The 18,172-nt window shown below is 42.4% G+C and overlaps 1 protein-coding gene across 2 annotated transcripts in view; it reads right to left on the reverse strand.

Moving 5' to 3' along the window:
- Positions 1-13,439, reverse strand: part of LOC137374864 (SPRY domain-containing SOCS box protein 1-like) — a 234,642-nt gene extending 221,203 nt beyond the window's left edge. For both annotated transcript variants that reach the window (XM_068041422.1, XM_068041424.1), the window contains exon 1: positions 13,018-13,439. The gene's annotated coding sequence lies outside the window, so the exon portion shown is untranslated. The remainder of the gene's footprint in view (positions 1-13,017) is intronic.
- Between the last annotated feature and the right edge of the window lie 4,733 nt (positions 13,440-18,172).

Raw genomic sequence — 18,172 nt, forward strand, 5'->3', positions numbered from 1 at the left:
TGCTGCATTAACATCTCGCACTGAAGAGTGTCTGCAGAGTCTCATCGACAGGTTTGCAGCTGCCTGCAACGAATTTGGCCTAACCATCAGCCTCAAGAAAACGAACATCATGGGGCAGGACGTCAGAAATGCTCCATCCATCAATATCTGGAAGTGGTTCAAGAGTTCACCTACCTAGGCTCAACTATCACCAGTAACCTGTCTCTCGATGCAGAAATCAACAAGCGCCTGGGAAAGGCTTCCACTGCGATGTCCAGACTGGCCAAAAGAGTGTGGGAAAATGGTATACTGACAAGGAACACAGAAGTCCGAGTGTATCAAGCCTATGTCCTCAGTACCTTGCTCTACGGCAGCGAGGCCTGGACAACGTATTTCAGCCAAGAGAGACGTCTCAATTCATTCCATCTTCGCTGCCTCCAGAGAATCCTTGGCATCAGGTGGCAGGACCGCATCTCCAACACAGTAGTCCTCGAGGCGGCCAACATCCCCAGCTTATACACACTACTGAGTTAGCAGCGCTGGAGATGGCTTGGCCATGTGAGCCGCATGGAAGATGGCAGGATCCCCAAGGACACATTGTACAGCGAGCTCGCCACTGGTATCAGACCCACCGGCCGTCCATGTCTCCGCTTTAAAGACGTCTGCAAACGCGACATGAAATCCTGTGACATCGATCACAAGTCGTGGGAGTCAGTTGCCAGCGATCGCCAGAGCTGGTGGGCAACCATAAAGGTGGGGCTGAAGTGTGGCGAGTCGAAGAGACTTAGCAGTTGGCAGGAAGAAAGACAGAAGAGCAAGGGGAGAGCCAACTGTGTAGCAGCCCCGACAACCAATTTTTTCTGCAGCACTTGTGGAAGAGTCTGTCACTCTAGTATTGGCCTTTATAGCCACTCCAGGCGCTGCTTCACAAACCACTGACCACCTCCAGGTGCTTACCCATTGTCTCCCGAGACAAGGAGGCCAAAGAAGATTGTTGCGTCACGTATTTTTAGTAGTTTTAACTGAGTTAGAGTGTTAACGTTAACAAACTTACACCTTTCTTGTTTAAACCTGAGAAAGACTGTCTGATTGTAATTGTAAAGCAACCAATGAGAGAGAAGTGAGCAAGGACTCGCTGAACGGAAGCTAAAAACACTGTGTTTTAAAAGTTAAACCCTGTTACGGCCAAACCAGCAAAGGGGCCAGAGGGGAGCCAGAGAACCCTTCCTCACCCAGTCGTAACAAGAAGAAAAACACCTCTAAATTCCAGGTGATGCTCTCAAGTAAAAATGTTGTACACTACTGGAATAGCATCCTAATATTTTGTGCCAGTGAATCACTTTGACCTTTGTTGAAAAATAACTCACTATCCTCTTTGTTTCACACTATTTGTTTCACTTAGAAATTAGGCCAGACAGATGTCACATTAATTCTAATCATTTTAATGCATCAAAAACTGACAAGCAGACCAATAAATCATAGTGACACCACAACAGTATCCCTTTTTAAACCAATGTTGTAAAATTCAGAAATTCATGCTCAAAAAGAGAGCTCAAGAGGACTTCTTTGCAGGATCATGGGGAAATTGCTTATTTAATTTATGAAACTGATATGGTAGCCAGCTTGTAAAGAGAAACTGCATCTTTGAACAGCTCATTCTGTGCTCTGTGCTACTAAGTGACTATAACCAACATTCAATGTACTTCAACTTTGATCCCCATCCTATAGTGGTATTTAACACTATCCTTTTGTATTATATGATCTTGCTTTAGTAAATATCTATACTACAATGTTAGTATTGCTTTAAACTGGCTTCTACTTTCTCACAACATTGAAGTTGTATTCATTCAGCGTCTGGGCCTGACCTAATTCTAGACAGAAGCAGAGAGATCCCCTGGAGGCCAGAGTCTCACACCATTTGGTTTTGACATCACATGCACGACAACTCCAGTGCGTTGTTAAACTGGGTTTAAGAGTGCTCAAGGGGTTCTTTGTACTGTACTTTCAAACCCATCTGCAGTTAATTTAAATGTTTAGACAATAGCATACTTAATTTTTAAACTGCTGGGAGAGGCGCTCTATGCAAACATGTAAGGGAGGTGCAAAACCTGTAGTATGGTCAATAGCCGGAGAATAAAAGGCAATACCTCAGTAAATGATTTATCGATTCACTGGAATGACATACGAGTTATTTCACTTAATTTGTACACAAAAGGTACAAATGATGCCACAATTTCACAACATGTGCTAGGCAAAGTTCATAGAAGTAGAAAAATTAACATCCCTTTTAAAACAATAAACTACATGAAGATATTATATCTGCTACAATAAACACTCCTATGACAATGAACATCACAACTGTGAAAATAAATTAAGTATTGTCCCATATTCTGTTAAAACACAATATTGCCGCATTGAATGCTACTGTTCAATAATTCTTAGGCATTTACCCAAGATAAATATCTCAAAGTGCAAAATACTGTAAAGTATTCCATTTTATATTTTCACATTAAAAATATATCCAAGACCACATAACTTCAAAATACTTTTCTACTCTTTATATTCCAGTTTACTATATACAGTCAGTAGACTAGTTTACTAAAACTGAATATGAACAAAGGAGGAGTTTTCTAGTGGAAAAAGGGAGAAAGAAAAAGAAAAGCTTTCCAATAATTCAGTATCTTGTGGCTCAGCCAAATTACAATCAATGCTGAATTAATTGAACTCAGTTCAAACAGAACAACTGTATCCAATGATTAAGGAGATTTAAAAAAAAATAAAATGTCAGTGTCTAGCTCCTTATCTTGATCATAAATATCTCAAGCAGGACTCAGTTCCAATGAGGATTCCATTTTAGTTCTGATGCAGCCCTCTCCCCCCTGCCACCATGTGCCTCTTCCATCCCCAAATAGTCTGCGAACACAACATCAAAGATCAAACATAAGCAATGTGTCAATTGGCTAAGATAATGATGGACAGTCAGCATCCATGGGAGAATACTAAAACAAGGAATCAAAGTATTCAGCAGAGATGGAAAGCGAGAAAAGGAACAGGAAAAAGGTTGGCTTTTCAAAAACTACATATAAGGAATGGGGAGGGGAGAGGAAGACAAAAGGAAGAAACTTGGTACAGCAAGTACTTACGTTGTTTTGATAACGGATTCCTGCCACTAAGTGGTAGCACTGTACATTGCAACGACTCGACTGAAATATTATTAGTGTATGATTTTTCCATAGACAGTCCTGCATTTGCACAACACTGCTGAGAATTGTTTGAACACATTTCAAGGCAACAAATAAAATGCTACTCAACAAGAAGCATCAAGCAATACAGAAATGCATTTACGTGTCCTAGATCAAACTGGCAGATGAAAGCAAGAGACAGATAAAAATTGCATTTATATAGTACCTTTAACATTAAAAAGCCTAGATGCATCACAATGGAAAAAAGATAACTGGCATCAAGCTATGGAGGGAAGAGTTTAGGAAAGGTAGTTAAAAACTTGGTTGAAAATAAGTTTTATTGGTGGAGAGAAAGAAGTAGAGAGGCACAAAGGTTTAGGAAGGGAGTTGCAGAAAGAAGGATAGAGATGGCTGAAGGCTCTACAACTAATTGTGGGGGAGATGGGATAGGCGAGGCACAAAGGGCAGAGTCAGAGGACCACAGGATTTGAAAGGGGATAGATGGCTGGAGCAGGTTGCAGAGTCCCAGTGGAGTTATAGTAAGAGACTGGGAGAAACCCCATGGAATTTCAGCGCCCTTACTTTCTTATATATTTACTAGGCTGAGGGCAATTAAAAGTGGGCAAAAATATTTCTAAAAAAGTATTTTGAGCAATTAGACAGATTTATATTACATTCATAGATACTATGAAACGGAAAATCGACTTAAGTTCTCATTTATTATGATTGAAAAGATTTTGAAAATAAAAACATTGAGTAATTGTATTGGTAAATATTTGGAATGCATTTTAAGTTACTAAGTTCCATTTGACTATGACTTACAAATGTGAAATGTAATCAATTTGCATATAACTGGCCATTGCTGCACATGCCAAAGTACAACACAGGTAATGTAATGCCTTACGTGCAATGAGTGGGAAAATTGTATATGTATTTATTCTCCATCACACATATACACACTGTAAAAGGTTAACTACATAGTTCCCAACAGCACTCAGCAACTTCGGCTAATGGTGCATGTTAAATTCATAAATTGTGTACATCATAAAGAAGCTAGTTCAAAATTCAATGTTTTAAATTAGTAACTCACTTTAAATTTTTTAACTATCTTTTGTGTATCTATTGCAAAACACAGAAAAGCCAGAACTGAAAACTGCAAATATATATAGGCATCAAATTTCAGAGTTTGGCAAGTTTATATGCAAATAAATTTAATCGCTAGTTTTTTTTAAATGAGATTAACTGCAAAAGCTCACAAGAATTGTTAAAAAATATAATCCATTTTATAAAATGGACCAGAGTGCATATATGGTCCACTTCAAGAACCAATACACACCATACAGATTTTAGCAGATTTGCTGCCAGTCCCAATTCATGTACACTTATGCAACTTACTGAACTGTAACAAAAACAGCAATCAGACCTCCAGACAGTATTGTCATCAGCACACAACAGAATCAGATGTCTATTTAGAAATGAATGAACGAAAAAAAATTTAAGAGAAGGGCAGGGGAGTGGGACGAGCTCAGTTGCTCTCGCAGAGACATGACAGGACGAATGCCTGCCTTGTGCGCTGAAACTATTCTATGATTCTATAATTTAAGGGAAGGTAGAGTGGCTAAAAGGATTAACTCGCTCTCCTGCCTACGATCTGACTGTATGGGATGCCAGCCCCAGCTGAGTCAGATTGGGAGTCTGGTGTGAGAAGTGGCAAGTGGGGTGGGTTGGAAATAACAATAGGATTCTTTCTCTGGAGCAGGCTTGAAGGGCTGTGTGGTCTACTCCAGATCCTATTTCTTATAAATTTTTCTTTGAATTCTCAAATGCTTTGTTGTTTCTTATATGTCTGTACTTCCAAAGAATGGTGCAATTTAACATTTTTTAAAAGGTAATGTCACAAGTATTGTCATATACTTGACAAAGCTACATCCAACAACACTGCTTTTACAGATCAATGGTACAAGATCAAGTCTTTATATATTTTCCTCCCGATTAACGCTAACACAGTTAAACCTATACTACTGAAAGGTTAATACATTTTACTTTTTATGCATTTAATGCCCAATATAGATGGTTCTGGTATGCATTTTAAAAATAGCTAAAAACCAGAACTCTGAAAAATTGGTTGCGAAGAAGTTACAACAATATCTAGATATTAGATTTGCAGATATGGCTGCAGAAGTTTATAAAAAGATGCAGCAGCACATAGCTGATAAAGAAATTGATTTAGGCTCAGAACTATTTAGACTGTTTAACCAAGATAAGTTTATCTCAATGAGAACTCTCCTTAATCTAGCAAATCCTCATTTATATTTTCACAATTATTTCCTGTTGTATAAAATAGTTGGGCAATATTAATAACATATTGACATCTTTTTATCATGACCCACCTGCAACCAATTTCTGCAACAACAGTTCCATCAAATTCCAGATTTATTTAGCTTGTGTTCTATGATTAGGGCAAATGATTTTATCTGACCTGAAGTTTCTCAAATTTATATATTTACTGCACCTTTTTAAAAAATCCATACATAGGATGTGAGTGTCACTGGAAAGGCCAACATTTGTTGCTTGTTCCTAATTGCCTTTGAAAAGGTGGCGGTGAGTCACCTTTTTGAACCGCTGCAGTCCATCTGGCTTAGGTACACCTACAATGCTGTTAGGGAGGGAGTTCCAGATTTTTGACCCAGTGACAACGAAGGAATGGCGATTTAGTTCCAAGTCAGGATGGTGTGTGACTTCGAGGGGAACTTACAGGTGGTAGTGTTCCCATGCATCTGCTGTCCTTGTCTTTCTAGGTGGAAGAGGTCACAGGTTTGGAAGGTGCTGTGGAAGGAAGCTTGGCAAGTTGGTGCAGTGCATCTTGTAGAAATATGGTACACACTGCTGCCACCATGCACCAGTGGTGGAGGGAATGAATGTTTAAAATGGTGGATGGGGTGCCAATCAAGTGGGCTACTTTGTCCTGGATAGTGTTGAGTTTCTTGAGTGCTGCTGGAGCTGCACTCATCTAGGCAAGTGGACAGTATTCCATCACACTCCTGACTTGTGTCTTGTGGATGGTGGGCAAGCTTTGGGGAGCCAGGAGGTGAGTTACACATCACAGAATTCCCATCCGTTGACCTGCTCTTGTAGCTACAGTATTTATATGGCTGGTCCTGTTAAGTTTCTGATCAATGGTAACTCCCAGGATGTTGTTGGTGGAGGATTCAGTGACTATAATGCTGTTGAATGTCAAGCGGAGATGATCAGTGCCTGGCACTTGGGTAGCACAAATGTAGCATGATGTACACCCTGACTACCACAATTTTATATAAAAAGTCCTGAAACAATGAATATGACAGCTTTTGAGTGGATCTGAGTGACAATAAATCACCCATTATCTCTCAATACTTAGACCCATATGTTTTAAGCTACAAAAAAAGAGGAAACACAAAGTTGTTAGTTGCAGGGACAGGGCGACATTCTTCCCAACCAGATACAAAGGGGGTGCCTTGTTTTCAAAAAGACTTTAACTTCCAGAAAAATGAGGTCGGAAAATTGTCAATTATCATGGTGGTATACTCTGGAATAAATGAAAAGTATTTTATATTTAAAAAACAACATTAATATATATTAGCCTCAGGAATTCAAATGAGAAAGCCGAGGTGATTTTTTTTCCACACTAGCACAGGGGTACGCAGGCTAATTGCACTGCTCCACCATTGTCCCAGTTGTGCTTAGTCAGCATAGTTTGAGGGTCAAGCCTCGGGCATTCCTAGTTAGTTTGTGAGGCTCAGCTAATCATTGAATAAACTTGCTGAACCATTGGTTCAGTTTTAAACTGTGAATGTGGTTGCTTCCATCTGAATCTCACTTGATCTAACAGGCTACAAATTTCCCTATGTGTGTTAAGGCAATTTTGTTGCTGTTTGGAGTGATTTCTCAGTCTCCCTGGCAACAGAGTCCAATGTGGACTCAGATTTTAAATGTTAATGCGCTCAGCTCATCTTCCATAGTCTACCGACAGCAAAGCAAATTTGCTTTCAAAGTGCATTACCAAATGAATTCATACAAACATCTGTCCTACCATAAAACAAATGTTGTACCTCTTCTGCTTTAAAAATTGTCTTTATCACTATTATTTAGAATGAAAAGACTACATGCTGCAAGTTCTTTATATGAATCATGTATGAATTGTTTTGCATGCTTACCTCCCACAAACAAGCCAACTGTAGCTTATTTATTTCATGCTTATATGTACAAAAAAGGTGCAAGTTATGTATTAAGTACAAAAATTTGGATACAATGAGAGAGATTAAACAACAAGTAAGACACCTGCCACTGTAATCAAGACATCAGTTTTAGTAATGATGGCTCTCATAATGCTTGTAAGGTCTTAAAAGCACAATAAGCCAGAAATTAGTCTGGGCCCATTGAGAGGGAGCAAGAGGCCAAAGGATCGAAAGAGCTTGCTCCTTGGGCTTCATTGGCATATTCACTGGCAGCTGTCCTCAGGCAAGTCGTGGAGAGGGGTTTGGAGTGGATTGTGAGTCGCGTGGAGTCCGGGAAGCACTTCTGCTTCTCCCGGCTCCCGAAGAAGCTTGGTCAAGACATAGGTTTTTAAGAAGAGTTTTTAAAGAAAGATGAAGAAGCAGAGACATTTACAGAGCTTAGGGCCTAAGCAACTGAAAGCACAGCCACCAATTGTTGACCATGGAAATGGGGATGCACAAGAGGCCAAAGTTGGAGAGACATAGTTCTCGGAAGGTTAGAGGCTGGAGTGACTACAGATATAGATCTAATGATAGGATTTAAATACAAGGATAATAATTTCAAATTTGTGGTGCGATGGACCAAGAGCCGATGTAAGACAACAATCTCGGAATAATGGGTGAGTGGGACTTGTTGCGGGATATGAGCAGTAGAGTTTTGGATGAACTGAACCTTATAGGGGGTGGAGGGTGGGAGAAGAGTATTGGAATAGTTTAGGAGGGGACAAAGGAATGGATTTGGCAGCAGATGGGTTGAGGGAAGGGTGGAGACAGGCACCATCATGGAGATGGAAGTTGCCAGACTTTATGATAGTGAGGGCATGAGGTTGGAATTTTGTTGCAGAGTCAAAAGGGATCCCATGGATGTAAACAGTCGACCTCAACCCAAGGTAATGGCTGGAATGGAATCAGTGGTAAAGGTTTGGAGCTTGTGCTGGGGGCCAAAGGCTTTCCAATGTTTTACTGGAGGAAACTGCAGTTTATCCAGAACTGGATAGGGGTCAAACAGACTGATGAGAGGCACTGTAATGGTTGAGAGGTGGTGGAGACATAGAGTTGGGTGCCATCAGCATCTGGAATCTGACACCATGTACATATTAACATACAAATTAGGAGAAGTAGGCCAATCGGCCCCTTGAGCCTGCTCCGCCATTCAATAAGATCATGGCTGATCCGCTTCTGACTCAAATTCCACACTCCCATCAACTCCAATAACCTTTGATTCCCTTGCCTAACAACAATCTATCTGTCTCCGCTTTAAAAATATTCCATGACCCCACCTCCACCACCTTCTGAGGCAGAGAGTTCCAAAGTGGCACAACCCTCAGAGAAAAAATTTCTCATCACTGTCCTAAAAGAGCGACCCCTAATTTTAAAACCATGCCCCCTATTTCTGGACTCACCCACAAGAGGAAACATCTTTTCCACATCCACCTGGTCAAGATTGTTCAGGATCTTATATACTTCAATCCAGTCTCCCCTCACTCTTCTAAACTCCAGTGAAAACAAGCCCAGTCTGTCCAGCCTTTCCTCATAAGACAACCCGCTCAATCCAGGTATCAATCTAGTAAACCTCCTCTGAACCACCTCCAACGCATTTACATCGTTCCTTAAATAAAAAGACAGGGAAGAGGAGAGGCCTAAACATAGGCCCCTAGGATATTCCAGAGAGAATGATGCGGGGGTGGAAAGAGGAGCCATTACTTGATGAGCTCTGGATACAGTTGGATAGGAAAGATTGGAACCAAGCAAGGCCAGTCCTACTCAGCTGGACAAAAGACGAGAGGCATCACAAGAGGATGAACTGGTCAACCATATCAAAGACTGCAGAGAGACTGAGGTGGACGAGGAGGGGTAGTGCACCACAGTCACAGAGGATGATATTATGACATTGATTTGAGCCATTCAAATGCTGTAACGGGGTGAAAACCGGAATCAAACAGAATTATGAGAAAGATGGGCACGGATTTGGGAGGTGACAATATGTTCAAGGAATTGGGGGAGGAAAGGGAAGTGGAGATAGGATGGTAGTGTGCAAGGACAGAAGGGTCAAGGGTGTGTTTTTGGGAGGAGTGGGTAATGACAGCAGTTTTGAAAGGAAGTAGCTGAGGAAATGGAACCATTCACAATGTCAACTAGAATGGGGGTTGAAGCAGGAATAAGTAAAATGGTTAGAAATGATCTCAATTTACATACAGCATTAGAATATTCACCTGAAATTAAGTCTGCTTCCAAATTACTAATTGTTTCTCAATTTCTGGTGATACTTTCTTGAATTTATAGTACAGTTCTATGTCACAGATACAAATATCCACAGCTTACAATTTTAGTCACAAACTGAAACAATTTTGCATTTAAAACAGACAACTTCCCCATGAATATAGTTTACTCGAGATTTAAAATCCTCATCCTGAAATCACACTTCATGGTGGACTCAAGCTAAGCAAGAAACTTCAAAGTAAAGCCCCAAGGGGGGGGGGGGGGGGGGGGGGGGAGGAGAAGGGGGGGAGTATTTTCTTAGGCTTAAACCATGTCATAAGCAGTTCTTGCAGCTCACCTGATGGTTCAGTGAAGTGGTGGCACTGAAGAATACAAACTAGATCCCACATCCAGTCCCAAGTATGTGGCAAGTTAACTCATTTAAGCTACAACAACAGTGTGGATGGACATGGAAACTGGTCTCAGTGCCTATAACTGGGGGGGCGGGGGGTGGTGTATTCAACAGAAAAAGGAGTCAAGTTCTTTAACTGGTAATTATCTAAAGACCCCCTGCTCCTTGGGCAACAAAAAGACCACTGCTGTTGTTGTTTCTGCTCTTGAAGAATACAACTTGAGCAAGGTCAGAGGACTGCCATTGTGCATCAGATTGTTCCGAGAACAAGTCATTGCCTTTTTGGGTGAGGCGTGTGGGGTGGGGGGGGGGTGGGCGGGGAGAGATGGTGGCTAAGGAGGGCTGAAGAAGAGAAAATATGAGTAATACTTCACTTTAGTCAATGTATAAGTTCCTTGTCTAAGATGAGCTGCTATGCCCATCACAAGTTTGAGGCAAATTTTGGCCAACCTACTCACTCTCCAAGACCATGGTCTGTTCTTTATTTTTTTATTTGAGAGTTACAGCACTGAAACAGGCCCATCGGCACACCAAGTCTGTGCCGACCAATAATCACCCATTTATACTAACACTACAGTAATCCCATATTCCCTACCACCTACCTACACTAGGGGCAATTTACAACGGCCAATTTACCTATCACCTGCAAGTCTTTGGCTGTGGGAGGAAAGCGGAGCACCCGACGAAAACCCAAGCGGTCACAGGGAGAACTTGCAAACTCCACACAGGCAGTACCCAGAATCGAACCCAGGTCCCTGGAGCTGTGAGGCTGCGGTGCTAACCACTGCACCACTGTGTCGCCGCTGGGTGGATGCGGGGGGACAGTCCGGCGGATGGAGGCGGGGGGAGGGGGGGGGGGCTGGGGGACAGTCCGGCAGATGGAGACGGGGGGCGATTGGGGGGACAGTCCTGCGGGGGGAGGGGGGACAGCCCGGCGGGTGGAGGCGGGAGAGGGGGGGACAGTCTGGCGGGTGGAGGGTGGACTGTCCGCTGGGCGGAGGGGGGGGACAATCCGGCGGGTGGAGGCGGGGGGAGGGGGGGGCAGTCCGGCAGGGGGAGGGGGGACAGCCCGGCGGGTGGAGGCGGGGGGACAGTCTGGCGGGTGGAGGGTGGACTGTCCGCTGGGTGGAGGGGAAGACAGTCCGGCGGGTGGAGGCGGGCGGAGCGGGGGCATTCCAGTGGGTGGAGGCAGGCGGAGGGGCAGGGCAGTCCGGTGGGTGGAGGCAGGGGGGGAGGGGGGGGGGACAGTCCACTGGGTGGAGGCGGGGGGGGAGGAGAGGGGGAAGGGCAGGGCAGTCCGGTGGGTGGAGACGGGCAGAGCGGGGCAGGCCGGTGGGTGAAGGTGGGGGAGGGGGCTGGCCCGTGGGTGGAGGCGGCAGGGAGGGGGCAGTCCGGTGGGTGGGGAGCCCTGGGAGGGGATGAAGTAATTCCTGACTGAGGTCCTCCATGGGCCACAGATTGCCCACAGAGGAGGGCCTCCCCGCTTCAAGCCCGCAGGAATGGCACCTCATTTTAGAAGGCACTCTCCCAATGTGACGGAGACAGCTCCCACTGCTGCGTGAAGAGGCCCATAATTGGCCATTAAGGGTTTCAAATGGCCTCTGGGCAGGATGGCGTTGTCGGCCTATCCCATCCCCGGTAAGATCGCTTGGCAGTGGGCCCTCCACCCCCTTTGCAATTCTCCATGCCCCACTCAGGTCCAGCCCTGCCTCGGGTGGGGGGAAGCCATAAAATCCAGCCCAATGTTTCAGGTCGATGACCTTTCATGAGACTGGACCTGAAACATTATCTCTGTTTCTCTCTCCACAGATGCTGCCTGATTTGAGTGTTTCCAGCATGTTCTGTTTTTATTGCAGATTTTCAACATCAGTAGTATTTTCCTTTGGTCTCTCCTGTTCTCTCTTGTTCTGTTGCCACCCCAGCCCCAATCTTTACCAGTGACCAGAGTTGCACAGAATTATCATTCGATTTTAATCGTGGATATAATCATTATTTCAACACTACTAAATTATTTTCTTTGTACCCACAATATTTAATTAGGGAAATCAAGGCAACTATGTAATGTTGAAACTTCCACTACTGCACCAGTTTTGAATCATGTCAAAAAGATATTTCATCTTAAAAATAACATACAACATATTTCGTTATTGGGATGGTCACCTCTGAAATGTAACAAGTTGTATTGTAAGAGACTCGACTTTTCTCAATTGCTTGTAAAAGTAACGAAGGAAGCAATGCATCCAGTTGTATCTAATATTGTACAAAGGTGCAAAGGATACATTTGAATAAAAAAATCCAGGCACGTCTATTTTCAAAAACTTAGTTTAGTAGTTGACTCACCATAGTGAGTTGGAAATGTTGACAGTGCCGGGCGGAGGGAAGGAAAGATTACCATTAATAGCCTACAGGGGGTCCAGATAGCCGGATCGATTTATTTGAATTGAAATATCCAACCAGTCTTGGGAATTTCTAACCAGCAGCTGGTGCTGGCGCCAGGCCAGGTCCCTGAGTGACCCCAGCACCAGCTGAACCCCCTTCACTCAACGGCTATTGACCCCATCACCAAGTCTACTTCTTAAAAGATAAAACCAGCTCATCCCACTCATTGCACGTTGTCCTTCAGATGTCAAGATCAAAACTTGTCCTCGCCATAGACACAGGAAAGGGCAAGCCAGGCTGAGACAAAGCTCCTTAATCCCTCATGGTAATTAGTTAGTTAATCACTCAAATAATACATTTAAAATTGGGGTTTCTCTTCACTCAAACATATCAGGAATGTAAAGGAAAACATTTCATTGATGCAAAAAGAACTAGAATTTTCCTAATTGCATTTTTAGGGATTAAAATACATAAACCTGAGATACTTCCTCGTAAAAAAGCAGAGAATACATGTTGCAGTAACTAAAGTAACGCATATTAAAATTGAGACTAAAGACACCCAGTGTTTTTATTTTTAAGTAAAATTTAAATCCACTTGCAGCGTGTTACTCACCAGGCAAGGTGTCGGAGGAGATGATTAGATGTTGCTACCGAAGTGATCGCTTAGCTTGCTTTGAAAAAAAAATCGTCCCCGTCTCTTTAATGTTCTGGCGTTGAAAGTGAACTTTGCTGCACGGCTATTCTTGCTCGGCGACTGTTCCCAGCTCCGGCTCCCCGCGCGTGCACAGCGGATTGACTGACCGACACCGCGCGCGCATACAGCTGATTGACAGGTGGCCCCCGCGCGCGCGCATACAGCTGATTGACAGGTGGCCCCCGCGCGCGCGCATACAGCTGATTGACAGGTGGACACTGCGCGCGCGCACTGCTGATTGACACGCTCCCTCTAACCCGCACTGATCATTCTCCGGACGTTATTCTTCCCTTTTGGAAACCCGCTGCACCGCCGCCGACCTGCTGTCCTATTGATCCAGTTGCTCATTCATTCCCTGAGATAAACCTGATTGGATGCTGCAAACTGGGAGATCATGTTAATTGCAGCTGGACCGGTGGGCATCCTCGCTGTCCGAACGCTGGTTAGATTACACCAGTCCTTGTAAATAGTGCGGAGACTGTGACCCCTAGAGGATAGCAGATATGGTCACACATTTTCTAAAAGCTCGTTTGAATATTACAAGCATGGATATATTTTAAACACACATGAAGCTCGAGGAACAGCATCTCATCTTTCGGTTATGCACTTTACAGCCTTACAGCCTCAACACTGAGTACAACAATGTTAGATAATACTGAGGGTTTTTTTGCCCTGGTGCTGTACTTGATTGTAAACAGTTACATATCGAACTTCTTCCAGTTCTGATAAAACGTCATGGACCCGAAACATTAGTTTCTTGATCGGCAATTGGTGCCTGACCTGCTGAGTATTTCTAGCACTTTCTGTTTTTATTTCAGATTTCCAGCAACTGCAGTGTTTTGCTTTTGTTCTTTAAACATTTTTGTTACATAGTCCAAAGTAGACCAAAGCACAGGTTTCCAACACATCACTATCAAGCAAATGCATTACTCCCTTTATTAAAGGGGCAAAAATACCGACCTTCAATCACCAGTACTAACTTTAAATGGCTTTCCAGTCAGGTGTCCACGAATGGAAGATTGTTTTTATTCTAATGCAAATTTGGTGAAGAGAACATAGGAACAGGAGTAGGCCATTCAGCCCATCGAGCCTGCTCCGCCATTCATTACGACCATGGCTGATCATCCACTTCAATGCCTTTTTACCACACTATCCCCATATCCCTTTATGTCATTGGTATTTAGAAATCTGTCAATCTCTGCTTTAAACTTACTCAATGACTGAGCTTCCACAGCCCTCTGAGGTAGAGAACTCCAAAGATTCGCAACCCTCTGAGTAAAGAAATTTCTCCTCACCTCTGTCCTAAGTGGCTTCCCCCTTACTTTGAAATTGTGTCCCCTGGTTCTAGACTCCCCAACTAGGGGAAACATCTTACCTGCATCTACCCTGTCTATCCCTTTAAACATTTTATAGGTTTCAATGAGATCACCTCTCATTCTTTGAAACTCTAGAGAATACATACTTTTTGCATTTGTTTTATTTCAATGCAAAAGGCTGATTTTGTCTGCTTTTCTACATGTCTGCATTTTTCCACACCTTCTATCATCTACAGTAATTCATTTCAGCATTTCAGTTGTTATATTTGCTTATATTCCTCATAGTTATAGAGCATGTCCTTTTTGTAAGTTCAATTTCCTGCCACCATGAGCCTCAATAGTTCTTCCAAGTCACTCCTCTAATTATGTCAGGGCTCTCACAAATATGCAAACATCTATAGAAATAGGTAAAGGCTCCACAAAAAGTACAGAGCAAGAAAGTACCAGATTCAATCCCTTGTCAGCATTTCACCTTCCCTTCCCTTCCCTTCCCTTCCTCCTGTAAGACCCTCCTTAAAACTCATCTCCTTACCCCAACTAATATCTCCTTTTTGGCTTCTTGTCCATTTTCCTGATGCCTCTATGAAACACCATAGACATTTTTCAACATTAAAAGGCACTATCTCAATGCAATGTTAGAGGTGACAGCTTCTGCAATCCTTTATGAAGGATTTGTGGGAGATCAGGTTAATAGAAACCCTGTAGTATATAATTCATGAATAGGAAATTGGCCAAAATATTATTTAAACCATTTAAATGTTACATATTTAATGTAGCGATTATTACATTAGACATTTATGAAATGGTGAGGCTATTAACATGAGAATCTATACAAATGTTTCACCAAAGTAGTGATAAAAAATCCTTATGTGTTTAAAAATAACAACCATGATCATAGTTACACCTACAATAAACAATTGGAATTTAACAAATTTAAATAGTATCTCCAGCATGTCAAACCTATTTACACCAAAGGGAAAAAACATTTAAAGCAGAGTTGATTTTGTGGGTAAATACATTGTGTTTTGTAGTACACAGGCATACAAATCAACAATGTTTCTCAGTTCATTTCTGGCTTTAGCTGGAGCAGCAAATGAAGCAACAACAACAACTTGCATCTATATAGTGCCTTTAACATAGTTAAATATCCCAAGGCACTTCACTTCACAAGCGTGTTATCCAACAAAATTGGGGTGGAGGAGGTTACAGAGGAATGAGGCCATAGAGGTTTTTGAAAACAAGGCTGATTTGAAATTGAAGTGTTGCTGGATAGGAGTCAATGTAGGTCAGGGGTGATGGATGCACGGGACTTGGTGCAAATTACAATATGGGCAGCAAATTTTTGGATTAACTCAATTTATGGAGTGTGGAAGGTGGGAAGGCAGCCAGGAGAGCATTGGATGAGTCAAATCTAGAGGTAACAAAGGCATGGATTTCAGCAGCAGATAAACTGACACAGGATGTAAGAAAGTCTCACTGAGAGTTCTCACAATCTCTGTATTGAGAACTTTAACTCTCATGCCATGCAGTTGATTGTTGTGTTGTTTAATGGGGTTTCCCAGCATTAGTGATGTCATCAGACAGCCCAAGCAGCCAATCGCATTAAAGAATTCTCATAGACAGTTAACCAGAAAATGAAAAGCACGAATAATCAAGTCACTTATTAAAAATTTTACACAGTGCAAAATAAAATTTGTGACATACATCTGGCATGAAGATAGAAGCTGAAATAGCATGAAAAAACGTTGGAAAATATTCATTATTTAAAAATCTAGTAGTTAATCATAATGGATTTAATGACATTCCACATATTTTTCAGGACCAGATCAGTTGTTCAGCAATAGTTATTACTCAGATTGCTGTTAAAAACCCAGTTACACCTCATTGAACAAAGCTTAACTTTTTATGGGGTTTCTAACAGCAATATGAGAGTAGAAATCAATTTCACTGATTGCCAGCTCTTTAGGAGGGGTTTGTGGGGGAAGCAGGGAGGTCCACAGTGCAGCCTGCGGTAGAGTAGTGAATGACAGACAACAACTTCAGGATTTTCACATTAATCTGCACTTGTGCTTATCCTAAAGTTGCGGTCTAATTCAAGGGGGTATTGGCGGCGAGCCCTGATAGCTTGCCATCAAAAACCCCACAAATTCGGGCCCATGATTTCATATACCAATGATGCATAAATTGTCTGACAATAGGGACTGGAAGATACCTTTCATGGTGAGATTGAGCATGTAATGCGTTAAATTTCAAGAAAGCCTTTAACTATCCAGGCTGCTGTGATGTCCTCAATGATGTTCTACTGGTGGAAGCTCACTGTCTGTGCAGATGGAGTTTCCTATATCCCTCATCTGTTGGGATTTTCACCTACTTTCTGATTTATTGAGAGCTCTAATGAATCGAGTCTAAAGAATAATAAAATAATCCATCGCCGACAGGCTGAAATGTTCTGGATGGCCTATGGGGACCACTGACAGAATGATGAATGAATGATTCAAAATTGCAATGAGAGCAGATCCAGTAGGCCAGATTCAGCCACAGATATTTCGAAACACTATCATATAGTGGCACATTTGTCAGCATAGTCTGACACAAGCATTAGGCTTTCTCAGATTCAGATTTGCACTGTACCCAACAGGTTCAAAAAGATAAGTAATGAAAGACAAAAAAAACTTCAGATATTTAGTGCTAATCCATATTTTTGTAAACTTTTATTTTCAATTGTTTCCCCACCTCAAGACATGACCTGCTGATAGACTATGTTTCTATGGGCACTAGTAGTCCTCCAATATGCAAGTGGTCTTCCTTCATGTGCGACTTGTGCGATCTCAGCGTACGGGTGTTGCAAGTTTTTTGTTTATGGAGGGCCTTCCATCAGACCCTGACTATCTTCCCCCAAAGTCCACATAGGTGCACTTTTCAGCTGGAGAGTTTTCAGGAGAAGCAGCACTGGCTGACATCAAAGCTGATCATCCAGTGTGGCATTGAGGGAATGCGCACTGTCAGAGGTGCGGTCTTTCAGATGAGATGTTAAATTGAGGTCTCATTTGCCTCTCAGGTGGATGTGAAAGATCCCATGGCATTATTTCGAAGAAGGGCAAGTGTGTTATCCCCTTCGTCCTGGCCAATATTTATCGCTCAACCAACATCACAAAAACAGATTATCTGGTCATTATCACATTGCTGTTTGTGGGATTTGTTGTCCCCAAATTTGTGTTTCCTACATTACAACAGTGACTACACTTCAAAAGTACTTCATTTGCTGTAAAACACTTTGAGACATCCAGTGGTCATGAAAAGTGCTATATAAATGCAACTATTTCTATCTTTCTTTTCTCTGATCCAGAGCATCCCAACTGAGCGCAGCTCACTCAGCACAGACTGGAAAACAAACCCAAGACCTTCTCGTTCAGTGCTACACCAGCAGGACAAGGCATTGGCAGAGCATCCTAATCGAAACTTTCATAACACGAAACGAATTGGTTGTTGATCAACTGAGCCCATCAATGCATACTGGTATTTAATACATTAATAATGTAAAATAATATGCATAATTCCCTCTATGATGCAGAATTCCTGTCCTTTCTGAAGATATTGCAACAACCTGTGCGATGTGGTTCCGAAAATATGTAGCAATGACATACGCTCAAGTGATCAAGTGGTCGCACATACTCTCTTTACATTCTGATGCAACTGTAATCATCACACAGTTGATCAGCACATTTTGAGAATTTATATTTCAGCACAGAATTCCTCCA

This window comes from Heterodontus francisci, chromosome 11, assembly GCF_036365525.1.
Source record: "Heterodontus francisci isolate sHetFra1 chromosome 11, sHetFra1.hap1, whole genome shotgun sequence".
NCBI classification, from domain to species: domain Eukaryota; kingdom Metazoa; phylum Chordata; class Chondrichthyes; order Heterodontiformes; family Heterodontidae; genus Heterodontus; species Heterodontus francisci.